Here is a 24,519-nt window from a genome sequence, read left to right as displayed (position 1 = left end):
CCTGAAGGCAGCCGAGGACCGCAGAGACCAGCGGACGCGCTGCCAGTGCTGCGGAAGCGGGCGAGCGCGCGCTTCTACTGACCGTGAGTGTGCGGTACGGTGCCGGAGGCTGCTTCCCAGTGGCGACGGCCGTCGGCGTGCTTCTGCTTCTGCCCGGTGAGCGGGGCGCGCGTGCCTTGTGCTGTGTGCTGCGTGCGAGAGGCGAGAGGGGGGACACGGAGAGCGTGTGCAGTCTGTGGGAGCGCCGCGACGCCCGCGCCGCGCCGTTTTATAGGCGCCGACGCCGGCGCCCGCCCCCGCACCTGCGCACCACCTTGCGGCGTCGGGGGCGGCTGGGCGGGGCCGAGGGGTAAAACAATGAAAAAAGCCACCGTATAGGCTTATCGTCTCCTTCCTCGATGGCAGGCGCTAATCCGAAATCGACACGTTTCGTACGCAGTTGGCGATAAACGCTAATGCCACTGTGTGCCGTGTCCGACGGCCGGCAGCCGCTGTCAGCGTCGTGTCAGATTTGAGGACGGTGCGCAAAGTGGATGGTGCTACGGCGGAGCATCTGTTACTGCTGTAGATAAGGCGTGAATTAAATCTTCGATGTTACATCGCGCTGTCAGTTCCCTCTTCACGGCTGTAAGTGCTGCCGCTGCCGGTACGCAGATTCTAGTAGGCCTATGCTCTGTTTTACACACACACACACACACACACACACACATACATACATACATACATACATACATGCGCGCGCGCGCTTGTGGATGGGAAGATAGAGAGCTAGATAGACAGAATGGAAGAAACCGAGACAAGCAGGAACACCGACGGAAAGGGAGAAAGTGTTCCTACTTAGCTGCCACAGACTCATTACACATCGATGCCTCGGAATATACGTAGTTGTACTACTACTACTCCTATTGCTATTACATACCTGGGGCGTGTATTTAGCGTCTGGATATCGTCAGTAACTGAAGTAGTAGTAGTAGTAGTAGTAGTTTTTATCTTCAGTCTGAAGACTGGTTTTATGCAGCTCTCCACGCTGTTCAATCTTCTGCAAGCCGTATCTCCGAATAACTACCACAGTTTACATACTTCGGAATCTGCTCACCGTATTCATATCTTGGTCCTCCTTTCTCCCCCACACCTCCCTCCTCCATACTAAATTGGTAATCCCTGGATGTCTCAGAATGTGTCCTATTAACCGGTCCCTTCTTTTAGTCAAGTTGTCACAAATTTCTTGTCGCGTCAATTCTATTCAGTTCAAATGGCTCTGAGCACTATGGGACTTAACTGTTGAGGTCATCAGTCCCCTAGAACTAGCGGGTGATCAAAAAATCAGTATAAATTTGAAAACTTAATAAACCACGGAATAAGGTAGGTAGAGAGGTAAAAATTGACACACATGCTTGGAATGACATGGTTTTATTAGAAAAAACAAAGTTCACAAAATGTCCGACAGATGGTGCTGGACAGCAAAACTGCTACCGTGACGGTTGAGAGGTACGCCCATATCTTACAGAATCGCATCATCCCCAGCCCTGCTGATAAACACCTGCTGGAACGTACGATGTTTATGCAGGATGGCGCTCCACCCCATATTGCTAGGCGCGTGAAAGATCTCTTGTGTGCGTCGTTTGGTGATGATCGTGTGCTCAGCCGCCACTTTCGTCATGCTTGGCCTCCCAGGTCCCCAGACCTCAGTCCGTGCGATTATTGGCTTTAGGTTTACCTGAAGTCGCAAGTGTATCGTGATCGACCGACATCTCTAGGGATGCTGAAAGACAACATCCGACGCCAATACCTCACCATAACTCCGGACATGCTTTACAGAGCTGTTCACAACATTATTCCTCGACTACAGCTATTGTTGAGGAATGATGGTGGACATATTGAGCATTTCCTGTAAAGAACATCATCTTTGTTTTGTCTTACTTATGCTAATTATTGCTATTCTGATCAGGTGAAGCGCCATCTGTCAGACATTTTTTGAAATTTTGTATTTTTTTGGTTCTAATAAAACCCCATGTCATTCCAAGCATGTGTGTCAATTTGCACCTCTCTATTTACATTATTCCTTGATTTATTCAGTTTTCAAATTTATACTGACTTTTTGATCACCCTGTACTTCAACCTAACTAACCCAAGGACATCACACACATCCATGCCCGAGACAAGTTCGGAATAAGGCCATTAGGACTACGCGAAGCACTTGAGACGTTGATATTAGCCTTCCTTGGTGCCCACATTTCTCTTTTTTACTTCTAGTGGGCTTTCTTTCTCTCTTAAGACCTCGTTGTTGCAGTCTTCTTTGGGTTTTCCTCTTGGTCAACGTGCCAATAGTGACTTTTGGACTTGTGGTAATCGTGGTTTTCAGCGTTTTCTGGTGTAATTCTTGCCAATTTAAAATGAGTTTTTATGTCACCAGTCGGTTTCATCGTGTCTGTTTCAGTTTTACTGCTGTTGCGAAAGAATCCGACAATTTTTTCTGGATATATGTGTGGGCTCATTCTTTTAATGTGTACATAGAATTTGAACTTCCTTTTTTAACGTTGCTATGTATATTTGCGCAATGTTTGATTTTCTACTTGTCTGTCACTCGCTGCTGTTCGTCTGCACGTTTTGGGCGTAGAATTTTTCTTACGAGTTTGCGTTCTTTTTCTCAAGATTTCCAAAGTCTGACTTCCTTCGGAATGTTAGTATTTCTGATCCATAGAGGTATTCCGGGTTAAATGCTGTATTTTGATGTTTTAGTTTTTTGTACTCGGAGAATGGGTTCATATCTTGTAGTAGACACTTTCGGTAACTCACGCATTTTCTGTCTTTCGTAGTCTAATTTCGTTTGCTTTGTTTCGGTTCCATTTTCCTGAACGGTTCCTCAGTGACATTTATACTGCGGAACTCGTTGAATTTTGCCGTATTTAGCCATGAATTTTTTTTGCTTGTTAGTAGTAGTCATGTATTCTGTCTTATCAAAAGTATATGGAGGCCGGTTTTGTCTGCATTTTCTTTGAGGAGATCAATCTGATTTTAGACTGATTAAATAATGTTGCTACTACTCGTCGTGTGGCATGCGTTTCTACATGACACCGTATAAGCGGCTTGCGTATCAGTTGCGTTAGTTACATATTCCATAGATCATTTGAACGTTTCTTTTATCGAACTGATACGGAACGAATCAATTTACAGGCTACGTCTATTTGATTAGGGTTAACATTAATACACATATTATTAATTTTAGTCCTACTCATGCAACTACACTCAATTTTTTTTACTGACTACCAGTTTTTATGTAGAAATTTACCAATGGAATAGAAGTTGTCCTCGAGAAATGATTTTATATTAGATTTAAAACTTGGTTCGCTACCTGTCAGACATTTTATGTTAGTTGAACTGTTATCAAAAATTTCTGTTGCTAGATATTGAACTTTTTCCGAGCGACTGACAGCTTAAACCGTGCATAATATAAGGTTATTTGTCCCCCCTCTAGTGTTGTAAGTGTTTACATCACTGTTCTTATCAAATTCTGGTGGGTTGTTTATGATGAATGTCATTAGCGAAAATATGTATTGTGGCGGCACAGTTAAAATGAGTAGCTCCTTGAAGGGGTACCTACATGACGCCCGTGAGTGAACACCAGATAATATTCTTGCTTCTCGCTTTTGTGCAATCAGAACTCTACTTCAAAGTGATGAGTTAGCCCATAAAATTATTCCTTATGACATTACTGAGTGGAAATATGCAAAATATCTCAGGAGGTTGATACATTTATTTCCAAGATCAGCAATTATACGAAGAGGAGAAGTAGCTGTACTGACCTGTTAGAGAAGCTCAACATGATGCTACTTCCATTTCAAGTTTTCATCAAGATGGAGCATTCTACCCTACTAGCAGTCTCCTGCTCATGTGCTGCATCAATCGTTGGTATGACTATTTGTTGTAAGAAACTGAATATAGTGTGTTTTTTTTTCAAAATTTAGAGTGAGTCCATTTTTTTCGAAAACCACTAAATAATTCTTTAGAAAATATCATTTACAAATTCTTCTGTTACTTTCTCCTTAATGGGATCAATTATAACGATAGTGTATTCTTCTAAAAGTATCAATTTTGAATGTTAAGTGGAAGGTCATTCACATACATAAAGAATGGAAGTCAACCAAAAAGTGAACCTGTAACACTCCTCCTGATTGTATTTTCCTATTCACTAAAATTTTCTACCTCTTCGATAATGTCTGAATTATTCAGCACAACCTTCTGCATTCTGTTTCTTGAGTAAGATTCAAACCAACTGTGCGTAAAGCCATCAATTCCATGAAAGTTCAGTTTTTCGAGGAGAGTAGCATGATACACAATCAAGTGTTCTGGAAAGCCAAAATAAGATAACAAGTGGCCATATGTTGTTATTATTTCTTTCTTATCTCAGACGTTATGTCTGGTCAAAAGTAAAAAGTGACGCGGACCTTGATCAAGCGTGACTTCCTTTTAACTGTACGGTGTATGTTATATTGCAGTTAGGAACTTTCGGGTAATTGAACATGTATCAGTAGTTACGGATTTCTGTAGTTGTATATATAAGTTTGGATGTAGCTGTATTGCATTGATGTACTGGTGGATATTGTGTGGTATGACTCCTGTAGTTGATAGTATAATTGGTATAATGCCAACTTTATCCTGATGCCACATATCCTTGACTTCCTCAGCCAGTTGGATGTATTTTTCAATTTTTTCTCCTGTTTTCTTTTGTATATTTGTTGTATTGGTTATGGATATTTCGATTAGTTGTGTTAATTTATTCTTTTTATTGGTGAGTATGATGTTAGGTTTGTTATGTGGTGTTTTTATCTGTTATAATGGTTCTGTTCCAGTATAATTTGTATTCATCATTCTCCAGTACATTTTGTGGTGCATACTTGTATGTGGGAACGTGTTGTTTTATAAGTTTATGTTGTAAGGCAAGCTGTTGATGTATTATTTCTGCTACATTGTCATGTCTTCTGGGGTATTCTGTATTTGCTAGTATTGTGCATACGCTTGTAATGTGATCTACTGTTTCTGTTTGTTGTTTGCAAAGTCTGCATTTATCTGTTGTGGTATTGGGATCTTTAATAATATGATTGCTGTAATATCTGGTGTTTATTGTTTCATCCTGTATTGCAATCATGAATCCTTCCGTCTCACTGTATATATTGCCTTTTCTTAGCCATGTGTTGGATGCGTCTTGATCAATGTGTGGCTGTGTTGGATGATACGGGTGCTTGCTATGTAGTGTTTTCTTTTTCCAATTTACTTTCTTCGTATCTGTTGTTGTTATGTGATCTAAAGGGTTGTAGAAGTGGTTATGAAATTGCAATGGTGTAGCCGATGTATTTATATGAGTGATTGCTTTGTGTATTTTGCTAGTTTCTGCACGTTCTATAAAGAATTTTCTTAAATTGTCTACCTGTCCATAATGTAGGTTTTTATGTCGATAAATTATTATTATTATTATTATTATTATTATTATTATTATTATTATTATTTTTTACGGCTTGTACTATTTGATAAGTGAATGTATAAAGAGCATTCTCAGTCGAGAAACCTTTCTGGGATCCAGACTGTGATGCGCTATGTAAATTATTTGCCCGTATGTGTGCGTCTTGATTATATTACTTTGTCGAATATTTTGGAAAAAGACGCTCGTAAGGAAATTGGACGATAATTGAGTCTTTATTGTCACCTTCCTTACGAAATGTTAAACAGTTGTATATTACCTGCCTGGAAAAATTTCCAGTGCAAGTAATGTATTTGCATATGTCACTAAGGACATTACTTACTAAGCTGGAACAACTTTTCAGAATGCTGTCTGAAATTTCATCAACCTCATAAGAACTGTTGCTTTTTAGAATTTTTATAACTCCATTAATTTCAGTAAAGGATGATGGTGCAACTTCTGATCGTTTAAAGTTTTGTGGGATGGCATTTTTTATGTATTATTTTGCTTCTTCAACTGAACCATTTAATTCTACATTTGATGCTGCGTTTAGAAAGTGATCATTGAAAGTACTTGCAGCTTGTGAATTATCAATCAAAAATTTGTTGTTAATTTTATGTGGCTTGTACATTGAATGGCTGTTGTCTTCCAATTGACAAAGTCCCATATATTTTAATCTCGTACAGTGTAACTGGTTAGTGTAACCGAATGTGATAAGCGCTTGAAGAATATAGTCTCGTGTTTGTTAACTTGCTGGTTATCGGAGAGACTGGAGACGGCATATAGTCCACACCCTCTCTCTGATAGTAGCAAAAGTTTTACATCCCCGTCCAACGAACACACAACTTGCAACAGTGTTGGTCAGCTACAGGTAAGGGAAGTGGCAGCCTGCAATTCAACTCTAGCAGAGTGAGAAACTGCAATTTCTCCATTTATTCCGTTATATCTTAACAGATGTCCTATCATCCTGTCCCTTCTTCTTGTCTGTGTTTACCATATATTCATTCCCTCGCTGTTTCTGCGGAGATCCTCTTCATTCCTTACCTTATCAGTCCACCTAATTTTGTGAGATGCATCTACGGATAAAGAACGGCAGACCTTTGCCAGAAAAGCTTGCTCGCGACTCTCATAAAAAAAAGGGTGGAGGATGGTTAATCCTAATACCAGAAACTTCAGAACATACCTGAGAGATGGAAACATAGTACATCTGGACTGAAAACCATGCGAAAGTAAAGGCGCTCTATCAGATCTCATATCTTACGTATATTTATACGTCTACATCTATGTTCCGCAAACCACTCTGGAGCGCATAACAGAGGGTACCTCCCATTGTAGCAATTGTTAGGGATTCTTCCTGTTCTAGCGCGGAAAGAATGATCGCTTAAACCCCTCTGTGCGTGCTGTAATTAGACAAATCTTGTCTTCGCTATTCCTATCAGAGCGTTACTAGGGGTTGTAATAAACTCCTTTATTAATAACTTAAAACTGCTTCCAGAATTATCTAAGTAGGCTTTCACAGGACATATTGCGAATATGGCTGACTTCTGGTTACGCTAAGCATTGATGACAATGAAAATGTGTGCCTGACATTGTCAATCGCTGCTGTGCCTGTTCCTTCAGGTATGCATACATGCATGCCTGAAGGACATCGCAGAGCACATTAGAACAAAACATGAACTACAATTAAGTATTTCACAGGATAGCTTTCGTATATCTTATAGTTCACAACCCCACAGAAGTCCACTTACCCCACCGGCGCCCCACACCGAACCCAGGGTTACTGCGCGGTACGGCCCCCAGTGGACCCCCGAGAACGTCTCGTTCCAGTCGAGTGTAGCCCCAGTGCGTGGTAGGGTAATTATGGTGTACGCGTACGTGGAGAAAGTATTTGCGCAGCAATCACCGACATAGTGTAGCTGAGGCGTAATAAGGGGAACCAGCCCACATTCGCCGAGGCAGATGAAAAACCGCGGTGTTACAAAAAGTTACGGCCGAACTTTCAGGGAACATTCCTCACACACAAATAAAGAAAAGATGTTATGTGGACATGTGTCCGGAAACGCTTAATCTCCATGTTAGAGCTCATTTTAGTTTCGTCAGTATGTACTGTACTTGCTCGATTCACCGCCATGGTTTCATACTGTGCTGCTAGAACATGTGGCTTTACAAGTATGACACAACATGTGGTTCATGCACGATGGAGCTCCTGCACATTTCAGGCGAAGTGTTCGTACGATTCTCAACAGCAGATTCGGTGACCGATGGATTGGTAGAGGCGGACCAATTCCATGGCCTCCCCTCTCTCCCGACCTCAACCCTCTAGACTTTCATTTATGAGGGCATTTGAAAGCTCTTGTCTACGCAACCCCGGTACTAAATATAGAGACTCTTCGTGCTCGTATTGTGGACGGCTGTGATACAATACGCCATTCTCCAGGGGTGCATCAGCGCATCAGGGATTCCATGCGACGGAGGGTGGATGCATGTATCCTCGCTAACGGAGGACATTTTGAACATTTCCTGTGACAGTGTTTGAAGTGACGCTGGTACGTTCTGTTGCTGTATGTTGCCATTCCATGATTAATGTGATTTGAAGAGAAGTAATAAAATTAGCTCTAACATGGAAAGTAAGCGTCTCCGGACACATGTCCACATAACATATTTTCTTTCTTTGTGTGTGAGGAATGTTTCCTGAAAGTTTGGCCGTACCTCTTTGTAACACCATATATTCTATGCAGTTACTTAGAGGAACAAGGTAACCAGCCCAATATTTGCAGAACGCGAGAAAATTCTGGTTTTCGCTGAAACTGCAGCGAGTGATCGCAAAATTACGACCATGTAGCCAGCTTGTAAATTCGGTCGAATAGCGTTCGGCACGCGGGACGAATCACCGCGTTTCCCCGCGGCGCGTGAAGTTATCTTCCCTAGACGCTGCGGCTCATCTTCTGGAGTGACGCAGAATATATATATATATATATATATATATATATATATATATATATATATATATATATGAGATCTGCAATGGTGTCAAGCATTTTAGATAAGAGAAACTCATTACCATTTATGAACGTTTGCAGGCTCTCTTGGGTTGTCGTTGTGACGGTCAGCAACGTACGGAACATTTACCTTACAGTGCTCTAACTTCATCGCTAATGAAGTCCGGAACACCAACACAAAATTGAGTCTGCACTATCTTAAGCGCACACGGAGCAGAGTACAAGAAGAAATAACAGGTAACGATGTTAAGTTATGAATTCAGAGAAATATTTACCGTAATGCATCTAATTGAGCCTAAATATTTCTCCATAGAAAAATGACATTAAACTCACGCCACTGAGCGCATATGTACATGTTGAAATGTTACTGTGTCCTACTGAAAAATGCGATCAACGTGGAGTGGTTATAAGAATAGTTGAACTCGCGTCCTAGCTCTAATGGTGGTGTAGCCAGACAGGCAGAAGACAGAGATACTCCGTGTTCTCTTATTTATAAAAAAAGGTTAAATATTTAAGCTATTTGAGTGCTATCTTTTAATATTGTAATGGAACTGCCCCAACGAGGGAATTTAACTATCGCCTATGTCGACGATCTATTAAGAACTGAAGGCGAAGAATAACTTTTCATTCACAGTGAAAACTTAATATATTGTCGATAGCCATGTGCATAGAGAACAACATAACTGCAAGATGTGGAACGATTGTTCGTACTTATTGATATATTGTTGTAATTGTAATTTGAGTTCTTTTACTCGGATGGAGGAGTGTGTGAAAGACTTCAAATGGTATCTATTGACAAAAATAGGACTACTACTTAACGACAATTGGTAGTGTTTAAATTCTGTAATTACATCAGGCACTAATTATCTGTATTCGAGATTTATGTAGCAGTGAGTTTTCTGTTTTGTACAGTAAAAAAATAAGTTAAACTTTGCCTTAGTGACATATCATGATTGACATATTTCATGCCTTTGAGATTTGGCGTCTGCTCAGAGGTGACGTCAAATTCCTGAGTAGCTTCCTCATGTAGTGTTCCCCGTCCAATTCTAAAAGTGAAATGACAACATATTCTTCTAAATATCAGATTTCTGCAAAACTGTAGAAGACAAGACCTGGAATACTTCCTGATGGAAGGCTAGTTAAGATGGCGTGGACACCTAATAGTTTGTCCAGACTGTTAAAACTGTTCACATTTTTAGAGGGATAAGTTTAAAACTGGTGGACGATGCTTGCGCTACCAGGACAAGAGAGGTGATCCAAAGTAAAAGATGAAGTATTTGAAATGATGTTGCCACCGCCCACGAAAGTACGTCCGCAGCCAGCTTACGTCTACACAGTTCACAGCAAGCAGTTGTTCTGTATGACCTGCAACAGCGTCTGCAGGGCCAAACTTGACTATCCCAGTAACATCTGCGCCACTCCAGAAGATGAGCCGCAGCGTCTAGGGAAGACAACTTCACGCGCCGCTGGGAAACGCGGTGATTCGTCCCGCGTGCCGAACGCTATTCGACCGAATTTACAAGCTGGCTACATGGTCGTAATTTTGCGATCACTCGCTGCAGTTTCAGCGAAAACAAGAATTTTCTCGCGTTCTGCAAATATTGGGCTGGTTACCTTGTTCCTGTAAGTAACTGGATGGAAGAGAAAAATGGAATTATTATTTTTACGTGTAACAGTCGCAGCATCACGTCCGATGGAATACAGAACATTGAAAAACCATTTTAGAAGATTTGTTTTACTTTATATAAGGCAACTTGCTTACCAAACATGCGCCTCCTCTACGAGCCTCTTCCATTCGTTTCTGTTGACTGCCTTGGCTGTCCATTTGGAGTTGTTCGGCCTTATTAAGCCATCCCTAAAGTTTCCTGAACGAATTTTCACTTTACAGCTGTGTGTACGCTTGATTGAAAGTTTCTGGCAGATTAAAACTGTGTGCAGCACCAGGACTTGAACCCTGAAACTTTCTTTTCTCCCAGGAGCTCTGGTCCCGTAAAGTACACGGGAGAACATTGAAGTTCAGAAAGTAGGAGAGAGGTAATGGTGGAAGTGAAGCTGTCAGGGCGGGCAGTGAGCTGTCGTCGGATAACTCAGCTGGTAGACGGGTAGAACATTGCCCCTGGTGGGCGAAGATACTGAGTTCCGGCAAAATTTTGAACTGACAGTAAGTTCCAAATCTTGGATTTTGTCTCGCCAGCTGATTCTGGGTGGTCCTCCTCACATCCAAACTATTGTTTCTGAGAAGCCTATTATAAGTAGTCTGTTCTGCGACGTTTTTGTCACATGACTAGCCCCAGTCAATCTTCTCTTCTTTAGCACATCGACGACGTTACTTTCATCGATTAAACTTTTCTTTATACTTTCCTTTCGCATGTTAAAAACTTTTCATCAGCCTCATGTCTTTATATCAAAGATTTTCATCCACATAATATTACTGTTAAAATGGTTGACATTGGCGAATTTTGAATGTTCGAAGATACCACATGAAGTACGTGTAGACGGTTCATTCCATATAGGAGCAACACACTGACATAAGTTCTTAGTTGTGTAAGAGACTTTAGAAATTATATTTGCTCATTCTTTCTCAAATACACTGTGCAGATATTACCTTGAGTACCTAAAATAGGCTGTACAATACTATATATATGATAATGTGTACAATGGTTATTACGGCTTGCTACATATGCATCATCAATGCCCTATGCTTCCTAACGGGAGATTAAAGTAGCATCAAGCCCAAGTTTTTTGTGACTCAGGAGCTCAATGAGAGAGCCCCTTTGGTGCACACAGGTGGGACAAATGTGTGTCACACCAAAAGAGTGGTTCGCCGGAGGCGCTTGTCTACACGCCCGTTTTGCAGCTAAGTTATTGAGCCAGGCGCCATCATGGAACTTGCTGCCGTCCTTGGATGAGTTTCTTCCTTCTACTGTGGTCTTCGGCGAGCTCCTCCCATTTGCAGTGGTAAATGTTAAATGCGTTCCTACCACTCTTGACCCCATCTTTAAAGCGTAGAGCAGGTCTTCCAGGGGGTCTCTTGGCATGCGATATCTCACTAAGCAGTGTAGGGCGGGGAAGACTCGAGTGTGGCAGATATGATACGCGAATTCGGATGGAAGTCATTACAGCAAAGATGTTTTTCGTCGCGGCGAGATCTTTTTACGAAATTTGTCACCAACTTTCTCTTCCGAATGCGAAAATATTTTGTTGAGCCCAACCTACATAGGTAGGAATGATCATCAAAATAAAATAATAGAAATCAGAGCTCGAACAGAAAGGTTTAGGTGTTCGTTTTTCTCGCGCGCTGTTAGGGAGTGAAATGGTAGAGAGATAGTATGATTGTGGTTCGATGAACCCTCTGCCAAGCACTTAAATGTGAATTGCAGAGTAGTCATATAGATGTAGTGGTCCATACGATGTAAGTGTCCTAGCCACTGCAAGCGACGTTCCTTCAGAGTTGCAGAGATACTCGCAGCATTCATGTCCGTCTCATTTGCCACATGGTCCCTCCACGTTGCCCCTAGATTGTTTCGTTAACACCACAGATGGAAGGTGTTGAGCTCACGTTCTTGTTTGATATACGACGTCCAGATTTCAGCGCCATACAAGAGTGTGCTGAGCATGCATGCTTGATAGAGGAGAATTTTTTTGGTCATTGTAACGTGTTTGCTGTTCCATACTTCTGTGCTGAGGTTCCCGAAAACTGTTCGCTGCTTTGCCAGTTCTTGCCTTTACTTCGTCGTATAGTGAAAGATCTTCTGACACTAGCGAACCAAGGTAACAGTGTTTGTCGACTTCATTTAACAAGGAGCCATGTAATCGTAAGGCAGGCATATCTGTGTGTTCTTGCGCCATAATCAGTCTGCTATACATTCACAGACATGGAGAACAACTTTTATGCAGTAGCAAATATATTCAGAGGCCGCTGAAGTTCGTCTTCACTATGTGCTGTGAATGCTGATTCATCAGCAAGTAAACAATTACTTATAAATAAGTCCTAAAGATAGCGGTTGGATCTGAGCAAGGGAATGTTGTGAAGTTTCCCGTCATCTACATCTACATGACTACTCTGCAATTCACATTTAAGTGCTTGGCAGAGGGTTCATCGAACCACAATCATACTATCTCTCTACTATTCCACTCCCGAACAGCGAGCGGGAAAAACGAACACCTAAACCTTTCTGTTCGAGCTCTGATTTCTCTTATTTTATTTTGATGATCATTCCTACCTATGTAAGTTGGGCTCAGATGGATGCCCAGGATCGTTTCAAGGAAAGCAACTTTGGAGAAGTAACGAGAAGAATATACCAAACAAAATGGGCCCAAGTACACACCTGTGCCAAACTCCTCTTTGCACAAGAAAGGAAATTGATGTGCTTTCTGAAAATGACACAGCATCGTGAAAAGTACTGATCATCTTTAAGAGTTATAGAAAACACCATGTCTTCACTAGTCAAGTATACAATCCTCGCGGCTGACTGTCAAGTGCCTTATTAAGGTCGATAAAAGCAAGTCTATTAGTATCAAACATAAGCTTTAATTTGAGGAAAAATTTCTGGGAAAGGGTATTTGTAGCACAGCATTGTATTGTAGTGAAACATAGACTGTGGAAAAACTGGAACAGAAGAGGATCGAAGCATTTGTGATGTAGTGCTACAGACGAATGTTGAAAGTGAGGTGGACTGATAAGGTAAGAAATGAGGTTCTGCGCAGAATCGGAGAGGAAAGGAATATGTGGAAAAGGACAGGATGATGGGACATCTGTCAAGACATCAGGGAATGTGTTCCATGCTACTAGAGGGCAAGAACTGTAGATATTTGGAATACGTCCAGCAAATAATTGAGGACCTAATCTGAGATGGAGATTGGCACAGGAGAGGAATTTGTGGCTGACCGCATCAAAGTAGTCAGAAAACTGGTGACTCAAAAATGGACGAACAATGGCTTCTTCTGCTCGGGCCTTTTTTTTTAATCTGTCTGAGTGTGAAGGTCATGTCAGCTGTAGATCACTAGCGTACCAACTCTCACTGAAACTTAGGGTGGGTACTTATGCTCGGCGAATTTCTCCATTCAACCCAGCACCATATGGGCAAACACTTTCCCAACTACACTCAGCAATGGAATTGCGCGGCAGCAATTGTAATCATCGCGACTGCATTTAGCTTTGTATAGAGTGATAATGTTGGCATCGTGCATATGCTACGGCACAGTGCCCTCAGCCCAACATTTCAGTAAAAGGTTGTAGAGCTCTGGGAGACATGGAGTCAGTTTGAAAAGACCTGTGAGGAAATTGTCTCTTCTAGAGCATTTCCTGCATTTAAGCCGCGCAACATCTCTCTGAGCCGCCTCCTTAGTAGGCACGACAACCTGTGTCGATATGGCAACTGAGAAATTTATTGCTTTTGTGATGATGATCGTCGAATATGAGTTGAGGTTGAAGTAGTGTTCCACCCATCGTTGCAGTTGTTGAGGAGTTTCTGATGTCTGTTCCATCGATATCCTTAATTGGGACCTATGTTTCCAGCACACCTCTGTACACTTGCACAAGTATGTGTTAATGATGTGCTCTGAACAATTGCCTTCGCTTTGCGGGTAGCGTTGTAAGAGTTTGAGCGCCAGTTGATAGTTGCCTTACGCTTGAAAGCAAGGAGGGATTGTAAGACATCAGTATTCTCGAGGAACCAGTCTGGGCCGGCCATTGTGGCCGAGCGGTTCTAGGCGCTTCAGTCCGGAACCTCGTGACTGCTACGGTCGCAGGTTCGAATCCTGCCTCGGGCATGGATGTGTGCGATGTCCTTAGGTTAGTTAGGTTTAAGTGGTTCTAAGTTCTAGGGGACAGATGACCTCAGATGTTAAGTCCCATAATGCTCAGAGCCGTTTGAACCATTTTTGAACCAGTCTGGGATTTCACGATGCCAAATGTAGTGTCGGCCGTAACGGTAAGAAATGATTTCATTTTCAGCCAGTCTCCTTGCTTCAAAACAGGTGCAGCAGTGTTTCTACTGTAAAAAAAATTCCTCGATTCACTGCACCAAGACAGAAACAATATTTTTGAAATCATTTGCACCAACGCGTCGAACAGTCTTGCACTACGTTTACTTATGCCATTGCCGACCTCGACTGGCTTTTTCTGTCTTTGGTTAATACTGACAGGCAAATCAACACAACCTCGCGTGGCGAATGTGCCATGGACTCGTCTCAGATGTTCCCAGATACCACGTGTGCATTTTGGTCGATAGTAACCGCTACCTTGGGATGCCGCCTCTTGAATAGCTACTCACCATGACACGCTCTACGAGATTTGGTCATAAAGTTTTAATCATCACCTCGAAAAAGTAAAGTTATTAATTGAATTTTTTACGTGGACTTGAGTGTAGTCCTGGTACATATTGAAATCCCTGCTCAAAGGTACCGAAACACGCCACTAAAAAGAGACGAATCACGGCGCATCCCAGAGGAAAAATGGAGATGGGCTGTGCTATTGTCTTTCTTCTCTTTTAGCGGCGTGCTACGGTACAATGGAGCAGGGATTTGAATGTGTACCTGAACTGCATTCAAGTTCACGAAAAAAATTCAATTAATGGATTTACTTTTTTCTTGGTGGTGATTAAAAATTGACCACAACCTCGGAACTTTGATGGGTGTATGCTCCGAAGAGCCCTCATTGTCAAAAATATTATGTACACTGGTGTTCAATACCCGTTCCAAGAGTTCCTTCTTGTGCAGTTCGATGCCGTCGCGCATGGTCATCCGTAAAAATGGAATCGCGCCCAATGCACCATTGAAATGATGCCCATGGGGACGGAGTACAGTATCACAACAACGTTGACCGGTGAAGGTACCGTATCCAAGATTTGGAGGCCGTGCAACATTATACCTTCCCACACCATAACATTTGGACTATCAATACGATCATTTTCGACACTTCCTGCGTGCATTACGTGTTCGCACCTCTCACCATATGAGGGTTCGTTCAGAATTGTCGAACACCATCCCTTCGATTGGCGAACTTTTATGGTATATGGGAGCATAATTTTGCATGTGCGTCCTGACTTTGAAATCTTTGAAGATATAGTCTTGCAGTCCTGGTACACATTGAAATCCCTGCTCAACGGTACCACAACAAGCCACTAAAGAGACGAAACCCGGCGCACCCCAGAGGTAAAGTGGATGGGCTGTGCTACTGTCTTTCTTCTCTTTTAGCGGCGTGCTACGGTACAATGGAGCAGGGATTTCATTGTGTACCAGGACTGCAATCAAGTTCACGAAAAAATTCAATTAATGGCTCTACTTTACACTGACAGGGCAACATCATTGTGATGCTGTATTCCTTCCCCATGTGCGTCTTCCCAGAGCTATAGCCAGATCTGACTTCATTTTTAGGGTTCTGTACCACAGTCAATAAAAACGGAAGTCCTGTAGGATCCTTTGTTGTTTACCTGCCTGACGGTTCAGAATACTTTTTCTCAGGAACGGGTGGACGTACCAAGTTCAAATGAGTTAAATACTAAGGTCTATAGCCATTTAGCGGTGTAATAAATGGAAGTACAGCCAAAGGATAAGACCATTTGTTATATATTTTGATACTCCCAAATTCACCTACCAAAACCTACAGGATATGACTTACCAAAACCTACTATCCGTGCAGCTGGGTTTTATCACTCACTCTAGTGTGGACGCTCTCGCATGATTTCTCAAGCTACATCCACTCCAGCGACTTTTAATTGTGACGTGGATACCAAAATAGTGTCTTTTAAGGTAACAAGTTGTGTTGGTACCTCTATCAACGCTTCCCAGCTGGAGGTTCTTCGTTTGTAGTTGAGTGGTTGACCTTTTACCTGATCCATCAACCACTGTAGTCTGTTTTACTTTAGTCCATTATTTGCTCTGCTCCTTTTAAGTGTTCTCTATTTTGTGTTATTGCGGTGTTCATTTTAGATCTGTACCCCTTGGTGTTCCGTCCCTCTGGGTGCAGAGGTTACACTTCTACTGTATAGGCCTTTTACAAGTATCCCTGTTTGGAACAGGGGACTGATGACCTCGATGTTTAGCCCCCATCAAACCTCAAAACCAATCAACCAACCAACCAACCAAAATCTACAGGTTACTTCCTGTTGACCTAGAAATATGTTTGGCGTGAAGCAATGTTTCTCACCAAAAACAAAGGGGAAAAAAATCAAAAAATTGTTACTCTGTGGTTATATCGCTCGAAAAAGTAATTCTTTTGTTATCCGACTTCAAGCGTGAAATTAAAACATACTCGAAAGTCTTGGACTCACTGGGACAGATATCTTGCCATTGTCGATGTCGACAGCAGGCAAAAATCGTAGAGATCATCGTTTCCCGGAATGGATGAACTGTCTGTATAGATAAAGTTTGTACGGAACCCTCAGTGCGAGAGTCCTACTCGCACCTGGCCAATTTTTATGGATGACGATGCCAGACCACATCGAACAGCGCAGGTTGTGGAAGTCTTGGAAGGAGAAAAATTCGACAGATGGGGTGTCCTGCTCGTTTGTTGGACTTAAATCTCCTCTAGCACGTGCGGGATGCTTTCGGGAAACGTATTGCAGCACGTCCACATGGACAAATGATCATCCAGTAGTTGTTAAGCGCGCTGGTGGAGGAATGGAACGCCCTGCCAGAAGAATACCTTATCAACCTTGTGTCCAGCTTGAGAGTTTGTTGTAGAGCATGCATTGGCGTCCGTGCTGATCATAGACTCTATTAAGAGCCACGTCCCGCCTATTGTAATGTTCAGGAAACCATCACAAATCGCGGTGACTTCATTGTAATTATTGTATGTGAATAATTGTCATTTCTGTTTGTCTCATTGCGTGTTTCTTTATTACCTTCTGTACTATATTGTAGAAGTTCTTCGTATGTATGGTTAAAGTTTCATTGAGCTATGTTACTTGGCCGTGACCCAATATGCGAAAGTTACTTTGGTCCTTAAGTTTTGCCCACACGTATGTCCTTTTATTTATCGCAGTACTCTGGATATAATTGAAATGGGGTTAACGTGGAGCTATATAAGATATAATCTTTTAGTCAGTGATTCACTGGGCGCCATTACGGTACGATAAGGATTTTAAGGGAACTCGTAGCACTTGGATTTGTTGTTTTACTTCTTTCCAAATCGGACTGAGTATGAGAAACGTTACTCTGATCAAAAAAATACTACTCTTATCAGAAAGCCGTAGCTCAAACGATATGTGACGCCGTAGGTCTCGAGTGTACGTTCAGAATATCCTATTGTAACATCTCGTATGGCTCAAGAGCGAGACACTGCTGCATGAGGGTGAAAGCGGGCGCGCGGATAGCTGGCAGGGATACTTCTCTGCTGCTGCGGGGGTGTGTGTAAGCCGTGCAGCTGGTTGGCTTAGCCGCGCTCCGTAATGAAAAGAAGTGAACTGGAGAGAGAGAGAGAGAGAGAGAGAGAGAGAGAGAGAGAGAGAGAGAGAGAGAGAGAGAAGGAGGGGGGGGGGGGGTCACATGGAATTGCGCTCAACTCACACCACGGTTATTAATTACTGGTACGCGCGTGGCCAAATGTTTCATTCTGTGATTTCAAGTATGAACAGCTCATAAACGATTCGTGTGCCTTGCTATCAGGAAAGTGGTGAAGTACTTAGTTTCTATGCTTTGAACAGTTTGTCATCAAGCAAGACTGAATGTTCACTGCTCACAGGCATCTGGAAATTTATGGCACTTAATTTTTCTGTGGCACACAATCATGTTAGCTTCTATGACGTTGATTTCAGCCGACTGCCAAACATTTCTTTTGAATTTTGGGGGTCTGATTTAGACCTATATTTGAATACTGACTCGTCGACCTGTGCTTCCTTCAGATCAACTTAGCACATAGTATTACTGAAGCGATAGAGAGATTTTACTTACTACGGAAGATTCGACCATGTGTCACGCACCAACACGAGACGAGACGGCCCGTAATTAGGGCACAAGACTCGGTCCTACTGGAGCGCGTTTCAAAACGACATTTGCTCATCGTAATTTTTCGTCATTTATGTTAATCACGTGGGCGGAAGCGGGACAAAATCCTTCCGCCAGCCGTCTCCGAGGTAATGCTTCATATTCAGTATATGGACGAAAGGAACTGTAACTTATGGCTCCCCTTGTAACTGTCTTGAAAGAAGTGTTAAGTCCGAGAGGGGTAATTTTTGTTGCCATGCTTTATCCGGGCAGTGCTCGAATAAACAATTAGAAACATGAATAAGAAAGAATTTACGAAACACACAACTGACGAATTATGAGCATACAGTGGACATTAAATTACGAAACTGAATTTACTAGAGAATTCAACGAAACAAAAGTAAAATCGTTTGAGAGCAGTTTTGTGAGGTGAAAGTTAATTGCCTTAACTCAAACACAAAAGGCGGAGATAAAGCCAAAAACACGGATAATTTATTTTTTACTTAGTTAAGCAGCCAGCTTCTAAGAACTTCACGTTGTTCGTCTTTAAGAAGCAGTACTGAAATAATATTGGCATGCATGATAAATAGTGAATAGGCGTAGAACCCCAGACGCTAGCTGTCAAAAAGCAGGGGGGGAGTTGACAGTGAAAAACGACAATCATTCCAAAACGAATTTCCGTGATACCACTATGGCAGAACTAAATTAAGGATCTTGAGTGAAAACAGACTTTTATAAGCTGCAGTGTACTCATTGGAGAGCGTGTGGCCATATCTCGTGCACTTCAGTACATCCGTTCCTGTTCTGGTGAGTCGTTTCTTCCCTGATGTGACTCCCGGAACAGCTTTCAAGCTATCGACAAGTGCTTCCCTCGCCATCCTTTGGTAGCGAACATCCAGGAGTCCATCTGTGCCCTGGAACAGTCCAGTCGTTCAGTGGTGTTTGTGTTGACCCCAGGACACGCCGGAATACCAGGCAAAGAACTTGCTGAGAGGCTGTGGCCGAAAAGGCTACGCGGAAACCGCTCCTGGGTATGGGCATCTCCGAAACTGACCTGCGCTGTCTTAACGCCGCTAAGTTTCTCGGCTTTGGGAGACGGAGTGGCATAACAGTATGCGCAACAAACAGCGTGTCATTAAGAAGACTGAGAATGTGTTTAAGTCTTCCCTGCAGGCTTTTTGCAGGGAACCAGTTGTCCTTCGTCGACTCCGCATTCGCCATACGTGGCTCACGCATGGTTACCTCCTCCGTCTTGAGGACCCACTTCAATGTCGCTGTGGCTCCCAAATGACGGGCGTCCATCTCTTTCCGGACTGTCCACTTTTAGGTGCTCTGCGCTGGACTTTTAACTTTCCCAGCACCCCACCTTCGGTGTTGGCCGACAATGCCTCAACAGCAGTTTTAGTTTTACGTTTTATTCGTGATGGTAGGTTTTATCATTTGATCTGAGTTTTATCGAATGTCCTTTGTCCCTCTGTGTCCTCCACCCTAGCGCTTTTAGGGTGGAGGTTTTAATGTGTTGCAGAGTGGCTGGCTTCTTTTTTATTCTCATGGTCAGCCAGCCATGGTAATCTTTCTTGTTTTTATTCTCCTGTCCCTATTTCTTGCGTCTCTCTTTTGTGGTTTTCTTGTCCTGTTTTGTCCATTGTAGTGTTCGTTATCCTTCTGTCGTTGTTATGGTTCTTCCTTTCTCCTGTTATTGTGCCGTACGTCTTCATCTTCTTTCCCTTGGGTAATTGTTCTATTGGGCACAAGGGACCGATGACCTCGCAGTTTGCCCCCCCCCCCCCCTCCCCCTTTAAACCAGCCAACCAACAGACGTTTATAAGATTATAGTTTTTCGGTCGCATTTTTTTACTGTGATTATCATGAAGGAAGGCAGTTGCTGAACGTGCGATTGTTGTCAAACCATCAGTTTAATAAGTCATGGCTACTAAATACTGACACGAATTATCTACGGAAGGATGGAAAAATGGTCGAATGTAACCTCTGGAAAGATATCTACATCTATACTCCGCAAGCCACCTTCTGGTATGTGGCGTAGGGTATTCTGTGAAACACTGTCACATCTCCGGTTTGCTATTCCAGTAGTGACTGGTTCACGGGAAGAGAGACTGCTGGTAAGCCTTCGTGTGAACTCAACTCTCTCTAATTTTACGTTCATGATGATGATCCTGCAAGATGATGTTCCTGCAAGATGAACGTAGGACGAAGCAATATCTAAGTTGGCTCTTCTTAGAACGTACACTTTTGAAACTTTTAGAGGTAAACCTTACCGTGATGCGGAACGCCTCTTGCAGCTTCTGCCACTGGAGTTGGCTGCGCGCCTCCGTGACGCTTTCACTCTTTTTAAATGAACCTGTAACGAAACGTGCTTCTCTTCTTTGGAACGTCTCTATTTAATACGGATCTCAGAATGGCAAGCAGTATTAATGAATACGTCCAACGAGGGTTTTGTAAGCTACCTCATTCATGGGGCGAACTATATTTCCAGCTAACTCTTCCTTTGAACCTGTCTGACATCTGCGTTACCCGCGATTAATTTTATATGGTCTTATCACTTCAGATCTTTACGTACACATACTGCTAGATATTTTATTGATGTGACTGCTTCCATGGATGTACTGCAATCGTGCAGTCATACAATACTGGGTCTGCTTGATTATTTATACGCAGTACATTTGTTTATGTTTAGTGTCAGTTGGTAGTTTCTGCACCAAGCGTCTATTCTTTGCGCGTCTTATTGCATTTCGCTACAATTTCCCAACGTTGCAACTTCTGTTACATCATCATCTGCAGAAAACCTCACAAAATTTTCGACGTTATCCACAAGGTCGTTTATATGTACATTGAAAAGTAATGGTCCAGCTACGTTCCCTTGCGGTACGCTCAAGTTACTTTTAAGTCTCAAGATTAATCTCCGTTGAGAATGATATGCTATATGTCTCTTCAATCCAGTGAGAGTAGAGTTATTCTGATGCTCTGCACGCTCACAGTTTGTTAGGCGACGGTGTGGAACTGTATCGAACGCCTTCCGGAACCCTGTGGACACGCCATCAAACTGGGCTCCGGTATATACTGGTTTCTGTATGTAGCGAGACTAATAGAGGGAGCTGGGTTCACACGATCGTCATTTCTCGAAACCCATGTTGACCCAAAGAATATTTTCGGTTCCAGAAATGTTAGAATACGTGAGCATAAAATAAGTTCCAAAATTCAACAACATACTGACATCAGAGATATAGGCCTGTAGTTTGTGCCTCTGTTCGACGATCGTTTTGAAAACGGGAATGACCTGCGATTTTTCCAATCATTAGGAACATCGTATTGACGTTCGTGCGACAATCTAGAGGATCTTCCGCAATGAACAGTTTAGAAAAAAAGACGTTTAGTATTTAGGCCGTGTTTGTCACCCTCCATTATGATGCCATTATGGTTAAAGTGTATCTGGACAGAGGGCTTCGATCAATTTACTGGTGTAAAATAAACCTAAAGCTTAGGATTTTCTGCCAGTTGGAGTTCTGGAGAAATTTAGGAACACGCTAGATAGTGCTGACCATAAGAATCATTGTAGAAAATAGACTAGAGAAATTCTTAATGTGGTTTGGATAAAATAAAGGTAGCGAAAGGTTATCTAAGACTTGTACAGAAATCAGACCGCGGTTCTGCACTGATGAACCAAAACACTGACCACTGCCAACAACGAAACTGAATGCCGCCAGGTGGTGTTGAAAGATGAATGATGAATATTTTATGCGAGGATATGGGCCGAAACGCGGGACATCCACTTGATGTTGAAAGACGGTGAGACAACGAGGTGGCTACAAGGTTTCGGACAACCACGTCTCTTCAAAGAACGGAGAGGTCGAAGGTTTTCCCGCTCTGTAAATTAGGTTAGACGGCGTCCTGTGAAAGATCTGCCTAAAGAGTACAATGCTGGCGCAGGCATGAGTGTTACGGAGCACGCCGTTCAACACACTTAGTTGAAAATGGGGCTTCGCAGGAGACTCTTCGTACGTGTTCCGACTCTAACCGCACTACATCACCAATTAGAATAGCAGTGGGTATGAGATCATCGAGACTGGACCGTGGTTCATTGAAAATGCGTCGCCCGGTTGGATGAATCAAAGTTTCTTCTAACGCCAGGTCGATGGTAGTGTCCGGATACGCCGCTATCCAGGGGAATGGCTGCTCGAAACGTGCACCGCGCCGTGGGCGCATCCTGGTTGCGGAGGACATTCAACTGGGCTTCTACATCTACATCCATACTCCGCAAGCCACCTGACGGTGTGGTACACCTTCCAGTAGGATAACCGTATGAGAAGCATCGTAGAGAACTGGCAGTGACGTCTTTCCCATCATTTTCGCCTAGGACACAAATATTTTGCGTGAGAACAGGAATTGTTCGTACTCAGTTCTCATGGACTCTCCGACCAACTGTGCGGGAATGATAACTTCATTTGGGTATGTGGCACCAGGAAAAGGTCACGGTTTGACTGCTGATGCTGTATCATTGGATTTTAGTAATTTATATGAGTGAAATGTGATTTTCTGAATACTCTTGTATTTTTATGCTAACCAGAATTTTTTGGAAGAAAAACAATTGTTGGCATTTGCCAGGGAGCACGCGGTATTCACGCTGGACGAGTCCGTGAGAGCGCTCTCGTTGCCTCTGAACGTGCCAGAGGCTCCCGGCGGAAATGCGGACGCGCTGAAGTGAAGTGCGTCTGTCGGAGGACGAGAAATGTAATCCGCCGCGGCGCGCTATCGATTGTCGGCCGCGCCGCCTTATGCTAATCTTGGCGGGCGCTGTTGATGCACAAGGGAAGCGCATTACTGCGTGCCGGCCGACACTTTGTCCGCACGACGCCCACTCGCCGCTCCGACCGACCCTCAGACCGTCCGGCTCTGCTGCTCCACCACAGCCCACACCCCAAGGCTCCCACTGGCCACTCGCGCTCCACCGCCTGGCGTCGGCTCTGCGTCTACGTCGCGCAGTGTGCCGCGGCTGGAGAAACAGACTACCTGCATCATTCCCCCTTCCTACTTCAATCGCGACAGATTCACGTGGAGAATGGCTGTGTATCCCTGCTGATGAAACAAAATTTCTCCAATTTTAGCGTCGTTGTCATTACGCGAGATGTGTGTAAAAGGAAATACCGTATTTTGCGGACCACTCTACAAATACAAGCCGCACCTTCATTTTTAAGCAAATTTAAAAAAGACTTTACCATTTTTATTATTAGATTGCAAAGCCAGAATAGAAAATTCGTAGTTTGGTTTTATAAACTGTTTTAAAATCTCTGAAAATCGTCACCTGAGCTTTCTCTTCTTTTCTTCCTCTTCTTCTTTTCTTCCTCTTCTTCTTTTCTTCCTCTTCTTCTTTTCTTCCTCTTCTTCTTTTCTTCCTCTTCTTCTTTTCTTCCTCTTCTTCTTTTCTTCCTCTTCTTCTTTTCTTCCTCTTCTTCTTTTCTTCCTCTTCTTCTTTTCTTCCTCTTCTTCTTTTCTTCCTCTTCTTCTTTTCTTCCTCTTCTTCTTTTCTTCCTCTTCTTCTTTTCTTCCTCTTCTTCTTTTCTTCCTCTTCTTCTTTTCTTCCTCTTCTTCTTTTCTTCCTCTTCTTCTTTTCTTCCTCTTCTTCTTTCCTTCCTCCTTTCCTCCTCTTCTTTCCTTCCTCCTTTCCTCCTCTTTCCTTCCTCCTTTCCTCCTCTTTCCTTCCTCCTTTCCTCCTCTTTCCTTCCTCCTTTCCTCCTCTTTCCTTCCTTCCTCCTTTCCTCCTCTTTCCTTCCTTCCTCCTTTCCTCCTCTTTCCTTCCTTCCTCCTTTTCTCCTCTTTCCTTCCTTCCTCCTTTTCTCCTCTTTCCTTCCTTCCTCCTTTTCTCCTCTTTCCTTCCTTCCTCCTTTTCTCCTCTTTCCTTCCTTCCTCCTTTTCTCCTCTTTCCTTCCTTCCTCCTTTTCTCCTCTTTCCTTCCTTCCTCCTTTTCTCCTCTTTCCTTCCTTCCTCCTTTTCTCCTCTTTCCTTCCTTCCTCCTTTCCTCCTCTTTCCTTCCTTCCTCCTTTCCTCCTCTTCCTATATAAGATGGTCTCGACTGCCATTTAGATCGTTACTTATGCCACACTTCTTGAAAGATTCAACAACGTC

The 24,519-nt window shown here is 42.9% G+C and overlaps 2 protein-coding genes across 10 annotated transcripts in view; one reads left to right on the top strand and one right to left on the bottom strand.

Annotated features, from left to right (window-relative positions):
* LOC126355996 (DNA ligase 3) overlaps positions 1-24,519 on the top strand; it is a 538,466-nt gene that overhangs the window by 164,360 nt on the left and 349,587 nt on the right. The gene's annotated exons all lie outside the window — the stretch shown is intronic.
* Positions 1-24,519, bottom strand: part of LOC126356001 (uncharacterized) — a 241,695-nt gene that overhangs the window by 131,530 nt on the left and 85,646 nt on the right. The window contains exon 1 of one of the 2 annotated variants that reach the window (XM_050006642.1): positions 83-237. The exons of the other annotated variant lie outside the window; for it this stretch is intronic. The gene's annotated coding sequence lies outside the window, so the exon portion shown is untranslated. Of the gene's footprint in view, positions 1-82; positions 238-24,519 lie in introns of those variants that run through there. 2 annotated transcript variants of the gene reach the window in all.

Source organism: Schistocerca gregaria, chromosome 3 (assembly GCF_023897955.1).
Source record: "Schistocerca gregaria isolate iqSchGreg1 chromosome 3, iqSchGreg1.2, whole genome shotgun sequence".
Classification (NCBI taxonomy): domain Eukaryota; kingdom Metazoa; phylum Arthropoda; class Insecta; order Orthoptera; family Acrididae; genus Schistocerca; species Schistocerca gregaria.
Note: the sequence above shows the minus strand (reverse complement) of the source record. Positions and strands in the feature narration are given on the sequence as shown.